The sequence below is a fragment of the Gossypium arboreum genome, chromosome 11, assembly GCF_025698485.1.
Source record: "Gossypium arboreum isolate Shixiya-1 chromosome 11, ASM2569848v2, whole genome shotgun sequence".
NCBI lineage: Eukaryota > Viridiplantae > Streptophyta > Magnoliopsida > Malvales > Malvaceae > Gossypium > Gossypium arboreum.
This window is the reverse complement of record NC_069080.1, coordinates 88,398,248-88,411,340: the sequence shown is the minus strand read 5'-3', so window position 1 is coordinate 88,411,340 and position 13,093 is coordinate 88,398,248. Positions and strand designations below refer to the sequence as shown.

Sequence of the window (13,093 nt, the reverse complement as noted above, 5' to 3'; positions counted from 1 at the left end):
CCAACCGAAGAGATGGCTGAAAACCAAGGCAATCAGCTACCTCCTACAATTGCGGCTAATCAAAATCTTGCTCCACGTACTATGTATGACTATGCTAAACCTTTGTAACAGGAACTGAGTCAAGTATAGCTAGACCTGCTATTTCTGCGAATAATTTTGAACTGAAACCTAACAAAATTCAGATGATACAGCAGTTTGTTCAGTTTGATGGTGTGTAAGATGAGGATCCTAACACTCACTTGGCGAATTTTTTGGAATTTGTGACACTTTCAAAATTAATGGTGTTTCTGATGATGCCATTCACCTTCGGTTACTCCCTTTTTCACTGAGAAACAAAGCTAAATAGTGGTTGAACTCGTTACCACGAGGGTCTATCACTACTTGGGAACAAATGACCAAAAATTTTTTACTAAAATATTTTCCACCGGCTAAAACGGCTAAGTTACGTAATGATATCTCTTCTTTTATGCAGATGGACTTAGAAACAGTTTACGATGCATAGGAGAGATACAAGGATCTATTGTGAAGGTGCCCTCACCATGGGTTACCTCTATGGCTGCAAGTTCAAACGTTCTACAATGGTGTGAATCCTTCGACAAGACAGATGATTGACGCAGCTACTAGAGGAACCATCAACAACAAAACACCTAAAGAGGCTTATGGTACTAAGTATTTTTCCATTTGGTACGGTGGAGGTGAGTCATCCCAAGTTCAACACTTTTAAGGTAAACAACACCCGATTAAAACCTTATTTTGTCAAGACTGAAAACATGAATGAGGAGTACGAACTCTTTGAACCACCATGACCATCAACGGAGAGGTAAGTTGAGCTTAGACTATAAATAAGTGCTTCTCGGGAGGCAACCCGAGCACTAACATTATTAATTTCTTTAAATTTTGGTATTTAACTGCTAACCTACTAATATAAATCTTGAATACAGGTGTTTCCATAGAGACATGGCCAATCACACAGGTGTGCTTAAGGCTGTGTGAAAATAGGGCAAAAGATTTCCCCAACACGGGCTGCCATAAAACGCCACGGCCGTGCGACATGGCCATGGTTAAGCTTGCCAAAACAACACGGGCGTGGGACACGCCTGTGTGGAAGAACCATGGATGAACCTATTAAAATAGCACGTGCGTGTGACACGCCCGTGTCTAACACCCGTGGTCGAACCTATCAAATCAACACGGGCGTAGGGCTTGCATACACGGGCGTGGGAGAAGCGAACGAAGCTAGACACGGCTATGTGACACGACCTTGTTCACCAACACGCAGAAGCACACAGGCGTGTGTCAAATTTTAGATGCACCAAAATAGGAAAAACATGAAACACACGGGTTGAAATTGGGGCACACGGGCGTGTCCCATGGCCGTGTGTCCCAAAATCTGTAAATAGGCTACACTATTCATTGTCTTCCCTACTCAAAAACCCTAACCCTAGTTGTTGCAAGTCCACACGGCCTCCTTACCATGCCCGTGCACCACTTCTCACTCCATTTTTGACGTCCAATCTCTCCTCCTTAGTGTTTGTTCACTCTTTTCACCTCTATTCTACTTATTTTTAATGCATATTCTTAAAATGATTGTTATTTTTATCATACTATGTTCATTTTGTTCATTATTTCCTGCATTATTAGATTATTTATCATGCATTTTATGTTAATGTAGGTTGTTAGGAAAGCTTCATTCATTTGTCATTCACATGCCATTATTATGCCCATCGTCATGCCCTTACAATGTCACGAAATTATTCTGTCAAAAAGAATTTTGTTGGTTGAGTTTGGTTCATATTTTGGCTGAAATTAGTAGTTTAAATTCATGGCTTTCCAAATTCATGTATTTACTATTCTTCTTCTTTACAAATTATAGGTATACGATGTCATCTTTACGAGGAAAGAAATCTGTTGTCCTCGCTTCAAAAAAAAGGAAAGAAGCGTCATCTTCCTCAGGTCCAACCACGGAAATTTGTCACCCTTTCCTCCAGTTCCCCAACGGGCCCCAAGAAGAGCTGTTTCAAATACTATAGGCCTGACCTTTAGCAGTGGGCCGTTGCATTGACTGGGCTGCTGTCAAACAAGTCCAGTTGGCTGACGCGATCCGGGCTCTTCTTACCACCGACCCTTGGGAGCTATTCTTTTGGATTATCGAGCCGACATACCTCGAGCTCACAATTGAACTATGCTCAACGTTCCATCTTCAAACCGTAATGACAAGGTACGATGATCCTGGCACGGTTCAATTTTGCCTAGGCAGATTAATCCGCCAGCTAAGCGTCCTAGAGTTTGGTGCTGTACTAGGCTTATATACGGAAGAGTTTAGGGAGGAGAATGAACTACATGCTCTCAGTCGCCACATACATTTCTCTCCCTCGAAGTGCTAGCACACTTTGGCCCTTAGCATGGCCTCGTACAATCCTAGCTACTCCAAGGCATGAGTCCTCCCACCATCCCTGAGGTACTTACATGCTGTTTTAGCTCATACGATTACAGGGAGGCGAGAGAGCACTGGCGTCGTCAACACTGATGACGTCTACTTCTTATGGTGCATGTCGCAAGGGCACATCATCGACCTCGCCTATTTCATCCCCCTTGTGATTCAGCACCAGACAGAGAGGCATCGAAAAGGGGTCATCACCATTTGCCCCTATGTGACTAGGCTGGCGCGATACTTTGGGATCCTCAACACCGCCGCCCAAGAATCATCCCTCACCCTCATCAGCAAGATGTCTCCACAAGGCATCTCAAGCATCCTTAGCATGAGGATGATCGAGAGGTGCCGAGGAACCTACCCTCCCCAGTATCGTCTCACCCAGTCTACTGAGGAGGAGGCCTAAGAGGATATTCTTGATAATGTCCCCCCACAGCACGAGGACCCACCGACTCAGCCACCACCACCCTCTCGTCCAGTTCATTCGGCGGCTTCATATGCTGACATCTCTAAGCGCTTCACTCGATTCGAGCATCAGTGTTTTCAACTATTTGACAACATTGATGCTACCCTACAGCAGATTTGTCAGTACCTCCACATCTCATCGCCAGTTCCACCTCGCGAACCATCCAACGATGAAGATGATTAGAAATATTTATTTGTTATTTTATGTTTTTAATTTTTATTGAAACTACTATTTATTTTTATTAGATTTTAGAAATTTTATTTTTAATTATCAATTTCAGTTTTTCTTTTTGAGTAATTATTTTTCCTAATATCCCCTAAAAAGTTATTGATTTTATCACAGTTATATAGAGCTCTTAAGCTCTTCATCACATATGAACTAAAACTCCACCACTACCATGTCCTGCATGGCCACGACCATAGCTACCACTAGATATAATATTCTTTTGGCACAGGACTTATGGCCTAATGAACCTCTACGACCGTCGAAGTATCCTTCTCCACTCTCGAACCTATCACTCTCCAAAACTCTATTTTGAGGAATTTATCATACAGGAAGTTTCACTTCTCTCCCTCTCTTATTTTTATACTCTAATATCTATCTTTGTACATTGAAGGCAATGTATATCTTGAGTGTGGGGGGGCATTCATTCATTATCAAAAAAATACCTGAATAATCACCTTGTTCTCTTGAAAAACTCTCATATCATATTTAGGATAAATTTTAATTGATTTATGATTGATTGGTATTTCTTGAATTAAAACATAGGCATTTATGCATTTATGCTTTGAATGCGTCAGTATTGAACTGTTGTTCTAGAACTTGCTTGATTATGCATGTTGAGACCACATCATTTGATTTGATATATCAAAATGATTAAGGCACTTAGGATTAACCCACTCATGCCATGAAAAGCCTACCTCCACGATTAACCCCTAGTAAACCCCCTTGAGCCTAACAAGTCATTTCTTGTATTACCCTTAATATTAACCTTTAACCCATTACTGTTGAAATCCCCTAAATTAATCCCTATTTTTGTCGAGATTTGAGTTGAATGGATTGCTTAGCTATGTTTTGTTCTTAATAGTTAGTTTATATTTATTAACTTGTTCTTAAAAAAAAAACTATGTATACATATCTGTAGTTTCATATTCTGAGAAGAAGCTCTGTTGTACAAAAGTAAAGATTAACTCTTTTTCTAGTTAGGCAATTTTTCAATTCAATCTCGATTCTAACCCTTTCTTTAAGCTTGTGACCACACCCCCTAACCAAGCCTCACTAAAACCCTCTAAAGACCTTTTGATTGATGTATCATCTTAAATTATAGTGGTGGAGATTTGATTTTCATGCAAACCTATGGTAATGACTTTTCATTATTGACTACTGAGTGCTTCATTTATTGTTCTTAAACACCTCGAGTGATTTGAGTGAATCTTTAGTGCAGATGTGAAACTCTGTGATATTCTAAATCAAAGGTAAATCACTTAGATACGGAGAGACACCTATGTTTGCATGATTTCATGTTTTATACTTAGGAGAGCATAGGAGAGTGAAAGGAATGAGAAATGGGCCAAAAACGAAGAAAATAGGCCAAGGTACAAAATCAACACGGCCTTGACCTCCTCACACGGGCAGACTACACGGCCGTGTCAATTTGGCAGGCTCGAGCACGACCTGAAGTAATCGAGCACGGGCGTGTGCCATGGGCGTGTCCTTGCCGAGCCCAAGTTAAGTCCAATTCGGAAAAGGCCACTTTTGAGGGCTTCTAGGCATTCCAAAGCCTATAAATACACCCTAGAAGAGGAAGAAAAATGAGACAGAGAAGGGGAAGTAAGGAATTACTCCAGGAAAGTCGATTGATCCATCTCAGAAGCCGGATTCATCATCAAGACTAAAGATCTCTCCTCAATTTCCCTTCAGGAGTTGGGTTTTCTTTATGTTTTGTATTCTTTATTTTTCTGAGATGTTTTCTTATTTAGTTATGAACTAAATCCCCTAAATACCTAAGGGGAATGAAACCTAAGATGAATCTTGTTATTATTTTTTGAATCGTATGATAAATATTGAACTTTTTCTTAATTATGTGTTCTTAATTATTGTTTTGATATCCCAGGATACTGACTCAAGACAAGCTCTTATTCAGAGGAGGAATAGACCCTGTCTAAGGGTACATTTATCATAATTAAGTGGAGTTGATTGTCCACCTAGAAATAGGGTGACAAGATTTTTTCGGATTAAGGTGAAACCTAATAAGGGGATCCATAGATAGAGTTAATGGCAACCCTAGAGTGTTAATTAGAGAAAATTCTCGGTTATTCAATCTAGGGATTAGACGTTATTAGTCCTTAATAGGGATAATATCATAACTTAGGGATCTCTACGGAACAAGTTAAATGAATAAGTCGTCTGATTCGGAGCCAGAATAACAAGTAATGTCTAGGTGGATTTTTCCTTAGGTATTGTCTTCATTCAATCGAGTTTCCCAAAAGTAATTCCCCAATTCTTTTCTCTATGCATTCTTAGTTTAGATAATTAGTTAATTAAAACAAAACCCCAATATTCTTAGGCTAGATAATAAAAAGACAATCATTACTAGTACTTTTTAGTTCCTTTGGGTTCGACAATTTGGTCTTGCGAAAACTATACTACTGTTTGATAGGTACACTTGCCTACATCGTGATAATAGTTATTTCAAGAACAAGTAATTATAAATATTTAAAACCTATCATGAAACCTCACGATCAAGTGCGCGAACACTCGTGGAGAGGAAACCGATAGGTTGCCTGAGGCCCACGGGCGATTCCGTGGACTTGGGTTGAGAATTGGCCAAAAGGGCCGGAATGGGCTAAATGGGCCTAATGGGCTGTTGGGCCCACAATAGGAAACGATTGTTAAGTGGTGCTATGTGTTAGGAAATTTGTATGTAAGCATGAGTATAATATGATTTGGGCCTAATGGGCCATATGAATGAGATTGGGCCTAGTGGGCCATATGCATGTATGTAGGGGTATTAAGCCTAGTATGTGATGTATACATAAAACTTAATTAATCAATTGAGACAGTGGACAAGTCATAGGGTTAATGTGTGCCAACGGGTATATGCAAGTCTAGGATTGGATCTAAAGAGAGCTTGGTACTTAAGCGGTTTTAATGACCCACCTCCTCTTCTCTGAAATCCTACCTGGTGCAAAGTATTCATTCATGCTAGCTCGTGGGACTTGTTAATGGGCCAAGGTCAATGGAAACCATAATTAAGGGAAAATTACTAAAATGCCCCTAAGGGCGAAAATAACCAAAATACCCCTAAGTGTTGAATGTATGTTTTGTGGATGTGGCATGCACACATAATATATTCTGCTTAGGTTGCATATGGGTTGGGAATTATGGTACGGAGGAAGTATATGAGGATCGCATCGTTGCTTGACAATCGTGGATCCACCGATGGCTTTTAAAGCCCAATATGTAAATAAAGGTAGTTCCGCAACCGGGCTACCCTTGGTGTATGGGCTAGGTGGGTCGATATTTATATCCCCCTATGGTGTGATAAGGGATGGAGCTGGTGTGTAACGGATGGATAATTTGAATGGAATTGCATTACATGTTTGATGTATAATGATTTTTGAATGCTTGATTTCCATCGAGGGTTATACTGTAACACCCCAAACCCGGCCTGGAAGTTTGGCTCGAATCTAGCGTGTCACATTGAAGTGTTTTTCGAAAACCATGTTTCCATTAAAAACCCTTCTTAGTACTTAAAAACTTGTACCTTTTTTAAACCTTGTTAGAAAACCTCAGCTGAATATCATTCTTAACAACTTTGTAAAAAAAATCCTGGCAGTTGCGGACACTTAATTTAAAAACAATTGCGGTTACGTGATGCTTTGAACAACAGTAGTTGATTTGGAAAACCGTGTTCTAATACTAGCAATTATAAGAACAATAAATAAAATTCCAAATTTGAAATCCAAAAAATTACAACGGCTTTACTACAACCCACATAAAAACATTTAAAAGCAATAATCAAAACTATAACATAAATAGTGTGTGTGGCTTCCTCCGAGCCCCTCGTAGCCCCGATCCGTCTAAATTTGGAAATTACGAAAGGTTAATAAGCGGGTGAGTTTACAAAAACTCGATGTGAAATCCCTACTATAAAAAGGATCGGTCATATAAAAGAATTAAACGTCTGCCCCACTTTACTTTCGGTACCAATTGGGCCTTAGCCCATTATAACAGACGATGCACGGATGGGCTTTAACCCATTACGAATAAGAAACATTATCAAAACTAGAATCGAATCGAATCGAATTAGGTGGTGAATCGAATTAGAATCGATGTCGTAATGAGAATCAAAATCAGAATGTGAATGTAATCCCAACCCCGCCTATAACCAACCGCTACACTCCACCCGTACCAGCCCTACACTCCATGTGGGGAATAGCTCAACCCACCCAGCCCTACACTCCACAGTTGCAGCATTGCTGCTCAGATATCAGTAAGTTGAGGCAAAGCCTCCAGTACGTGGACAAGCCACTTTCAGTACTTCCTCCATTAGTATAACCCATAACCCATGCAACAGATATAAATGTCATGGCATACAACATACAGAATCAGAATATCTGCCCATATTTGAATCAAACAGTCACAGTCAAGTCATTCATATCACCAACATATATTCACAACCAAATTCGTCAACCACACAGTCCAAGTCAGTCACTTGCCCACAAGGGCAAAACAGTCATTTAACACCCTAGGGGAAAAATGGTAATTTTACCTCACAAGGTATCTCGGTAATTTTACCCTACAGGGGTATTTCGGTAATTCTACCCTATAGGGGTATTTCGGTAATTCTACCCTACAGGGTATTGCGATAATTCTACCCTATAGGGGTATTTCGGTAATTCTACCCTACAGGGGTATTTCAGTAATTCTACCCTACAGGGGTATTTCAGTAATTCTACCCTATAGGGGTATTTCGGTAATTCTACCCTACAAGGGTATTTCGATATTATACAAATCGAGAGTATTTTGATAATTTCACAAATCAGGGGTATTTTGGTAATTTTACAAGTCAGGGGTATTTTAGTAATTTTACAAACTAGGGGTATTTTAGTAATTTTACAAACCAGGGGTATTTTGGTAATTTTACTGATCAACGGTATTTTGGTAATTTTGTAAACTAAGGGTATTCAATAATTTTGTAAATCAAGGATAAAACAGCAATTCTGTAAATCGAGGGTAAAACGGTAATTCTATAAATCAAGGGTAAAATGGTAATTTTATAAATCAAGGGTAAAATGGTAATTCTGTAAATCGGGGTAAAACGGTAATTTTGTAGATCGAGGGTAAAACGATAATTCTGTAAATCGAGGGTAAAATTGTAATTCTATCTTATTTTAGTGATTTTACAAATCGAGGATATTTGGGTAATTTTATAAATCGGGGGTACTTTGGTAATTTTACAAGTCCAAGGTATTTCAGTAATTTGGTAAACTAAAGTATTCTAAACAGGGATAACAATACGAATGGGCCTAAAGCCCTTTCTCGGCCCAAATGGGCCCATACGTTCGTGTGGCCCTTTTAGCCCAAATCTAGCCACAGATATGAGATTCACCTAGCCTAGTCCAACATTTACTACACAATCAAACAACTTATCCAATTGGGCCAGTAGGCCCATTGGGCCCACATGGCCCTTTTCGACCCATCGCGGCCCGAAGTAGCCATCCTACAGCTAGAGTAGCGAGAAGTACACACCTGATAGGAGACTGGATTAATCCGCGCTCCGAGCACTCTTAGCCGACGCCCAACCCAAACGAGCACGCCATACAGCGAAAGGGATCAGCCAAGAAAGGTACCTTTACACTCCTCATGGTTCTCTCTATTTAAAGCCAGCTTCGCATCCACTCTTATGTTAGCTTTTCGATGTGGGATCCCTCCATCATCAGAGTTTAAATTCAACACCAACTCTTGCCACCCCTTGTTAGCAAAATAAATGCTCTTTGCTTGCCATGAGTTTCGAACCCTAGACCTCCTTGCCACCTCTATAACGCAACCTTCCTGCCTCTTATGTGGCGCTACTTTGCCACTAGACCACAAGGCTTTTTGTGTCACAATTTCTCCAACAATATTCTTAAGGCCTACCTACTACACCCAGGGTTTGATTCACCTTAAACCAAATTTTTTGCTAGAGTCCAAGTTTAAACCCAGGACTTCTCCAACACTTCTCAACACACTTAACCACTAAAACAAGCCTTCATTAGCGAAATTTACACGCACAACAAAATATTATAAGCTACCTTCAACCGCTCCAATGCTCAAGGCCCAAAACTTCTAGGCCCAAATTCAGGGTGTTACAACTCTACCTCCCTTAAAGAAATTTCGTCCCCAAAATTTCCATCTAACAGGGTGGTCGTGTAACATCTACCCCACTACGCTACCGCTGCGCACTCTGATCCTACTATCACTATCACACTTCAACTAGAACTTGAAACATCTCATACATACAACACTTATTTATTGAAGCAGGCACATATTTATCACACATATATACAATTTCTATATCCAAACATCACATCCACAAAAATAAATACCAAATTTAAATTGGACCAATATCTAAAGAATCCTGACATTTCAATTTCTAAAGCAGACAAAAGTATTTGAAGACTTACGGATTCAAGTAGGAGACTCGGTGTGCCACACTTTTAAGAAAAATACTTCAAACCGAGCACGTGGTTGAAAATAATTTTTGAACTTCAACCATTGAAAACCCAATCCACAGCCGAGTTGTTGCAACTAGGCTCTGATACCACTAAATGTAACACCCCAAACCCGGCCTAGACGTTATGACCGGATCTGATACGCCACATTGAAGCGTTCAAAACATTTCATATTACTTAGTTTGGAAAAGTTTAGTTGGTGTTGTAAAAGACACTTTTAAAAGTAGGTTAAAGTGACTGAAAGCCGTGCACCAGGTAGGAAACCAGGAAGAAGAGGAGGTGAGTCCGTCGGACTGCTTAAGTACCAAGCTCCCTTCGGATCCAATCCTAGACATGCACACCGCCATTGCCACACTCTAACATCTCGTATAATTTGGAGAAAACCGTTTGGTTATGTCCATCTTAAAAAAATGATTAAGGTTGAAAAACGTTTGCTTAAAATATTTATTTTCTTGGAAAAAATTTACTTTGCGGAAACTTTGCACGTCATCGTGATCTTTTGAAAACGAGTAGTTTTTATAAAATGAACCCTAGTGCTAACGGTTTAATAATCCCCAAAATAAAATTAATTAAAAGAGCGGCCTTATTACAACTTTAAGCATAATAAAATAATCCAAATTAAATGCTAAACTTTTTTTAAAATCGGCAATCCATCTTCATGGCCACTCTGAATCCCTTGACTCAAGTCCACCATCTAGGGCTCACTGCAAGGATGGAAGAGGAAGGGGTGAGTTTGGGAAAACTCAGTGTATCTGAGAAACCCATCCAAAGCCCAAATCAACTCGAGCCCATTGGGCCTAAGCCCATTCAGATAATAACGATACAGTGGACCAAGCCCTTTTCGAATCTGAGAGCAAGGCCTTATCCCTTTTTACATAACAAAGTGTGGCCCATAGGCCCAGTTCGATAACATAGGTAACAATAGTAGTAATGCATGCAAACCCATGCGGGAGACTACTCAACCCACCAACCGCTACACTGCCCCGTACCAGCCCTACACTCCATGTGGGGAATATCTCAACCCACCCAACCCTACACTCCACAGTGGCAGAAAGCAACGCTCAAATATCAGTAAGTTGAGGCAAAGCCTCCAGTACGTGGATGAACCACTTTCAATACTTCCTCCATCAATACCCCAACCCCATGCAACAGATATTAATAAAGCATATCATGTACAATACATTATTAATCAATCATACAGTTTAGCCAATTCAAACCCTAGGGGTATTTCGGTAATTATGCTCTTTAGGGGTAGTTTCGTAACTTACGCAACTACACAAGCTACTTCAGTAATTTTTTAGTAGTTTTATGCAATTTGGTTCCACCATCTAACTAACAGGCGAATTTTCCCATCTCTTACCCATATTGGTCCGTAAGCCCATTGGGCCCAGTTTAGGCCCATCTGGCCCCTTTTTCTGAAGTACGCTAAAATGTCACACGAACTTACCTACCACTTTGCGGTGCTAGATCTAACAATTACTCTATGCCTTGAGAGCATTCGCATACTCACAAGCCTATGAAATGCCGGAATTTCGGCATTTCGGCTTTTGCCGAATTGAACTAAAGAAGGGTGTTTGGTACACTCCTAATTCACGACGACTGCAACTGAGATCACTTTCGATGTCTTACAATTGATTAGCACAGTTCTTATTTACATACCATAATCATTAAACCCCCAAAACTTACTTATCCATGATCTAACCATATCCCTAAAAAGCCTTTGAACCCTTACCTTTTTGCCAAATCGATAGCTAGCTCCGAATCCGATTGTCCCAATGATTCACGCTTTTGATCCAACGCTTAAGAAGACTCTAATCACCGAAAGAAAACATCAGTTACAATCCCTTAAAGCCTTATGCTCAAATCGACAGCCTCCCTAATTTTTAGGGATTTCGGCTTTTCCTAACTTCGTAAAATAAGAACAGATCTGAGATGATAAGTACTTACCCCTTCTCCTACTTGATTTCCACGCAATCTGGTGTAGATTTATCTATTAAACAACAGTAGAACTCGACTCCCCAAAGTCTTGAAGTTTTGGCTATAAGCCCCCAAATCTATGGTTTTTCGGCTTTTGAGTGATGAAGGGGATGACAATATGGAACTATAACCTTGAAGTAAATTGCCGTCAGGTATCTAGGATTAAGAAAAGATAATCGTGGATTAATAAAAAGAAAAGAATATAGAAGGACCTGGCTTTGAAGAAATCGGCACAAGCAGTGATCACAGGATTTCAGCTTTTGCGACTTCGGCAAAGGTGCTGATGAATAGCAGGTATGATGAATGGTTTTGAAGAAGAAAAATAGAAAAAGAAGAATATGGGAGGTGGTAGTTTCGGCTAGAGAGGAAGAAGAGAGACAAGAAAAACCCTCAGGTGTTTCAGTAAAAGAAAACAGTACCACTCAACACCCTAAGTACCGAAATACTAACCTCTAAACCCCCTGCCGGTTTTTCCCTCTTCAATTCCCAATATTCGGCCAACTCCTATCCTCTCTCCTAATCCCTCAAATCTCTCCCCTTATCACTCCTTAATCCAAGCGTTTGGACTAATCCAAACTCTCCTTTAGCAGAATCCACCTGGACTCCAACACTACCCCTCCCGCACTTAAAAATAAATGCACCTATTTGTCAACACAGGGAATCGATCCCATGCCTCCCTCAAAGCTCCACACGCTACCTTTTTAGGAGCCTAGTGGCGTCACCCTGGCCACTTTACCAAGGCTCTTTTTGTGATGCAATTTACCCATCACTCCACTTAAGGCCACTTAGCCAGAACCCCTAACCTTTTAAGTCCAAATTTCAAAAATTCAACCGGGTTTTGGCCAACACATGGGCCTTCTATAAGCCCATTTACTTACTCAAAATATTAATTCCACATCCAAATACAAAATTTTAAAATCTTTACAAAATATTGAAAACCGCGAATAAATTCGAAACAAAAAAAAAGTTTTTCTATAAGTTTTTCAAAGATGTTCGAAGTTTTTCTATTGAACGAGGTTAAATCAATAGTTTCAAAATAAAAGTGTTTTCAAATGAAATATTTTTATTTTCGGTAAACAAAAACATGGGTTTTTATGGATCGACAAAGAAGTGGCTGCTGAATCCCGCACCAAGTCTGTAAGTGTTCTTTTTCTACTTTAAATATTTATGGAACTGGACTGGAAATAATACTGTAGATAGTACTAAGCCTTAGAGATAGTGCTATTGATAATATGATATTAGGGCTACAAAACTGAGACCGTAGCTAAATTGTGATTGCGCGAAAATAACTCTGAAACTCTATCTGTTCATAAGACATTCTGTAATAAATAGTGGAACTAGTAAACTAATGTCATAAAATTTGTAATCAGATAAATCGTTATGAGTACAAGGGTTACTCGGGGAAGAGTCCGTGGTCGAGGCCGAGGTAGCACTCAAGCTGGATCTGCGTCATCTGAACACATACCAGCTGGTGAGGCACGCCCACCACCGGTTAATGAAAAT

The 13,093-nt window shown here is 39.9% G+C and overlaps 1 non-coding gene across 1 annotated transcript; it reads right to left on the bottom strand.

Annotated features, from left to right (window-relative positions):
* Window positions 1-439: 439 nt before the first annotated feature.
* LOC128284463 (small nucleolar RNA R71) lies at window positions 440-546 on the bottom strand. Its single transcript, XR_008274889.1, has one exon. It is a non-coding gene; the product is annotated as a small nucleolar RNA R71 (small nucleolar RNA).
* Between the last annotated feature and the right edge of the window lie 12,547 nt (window positions 547-13,093).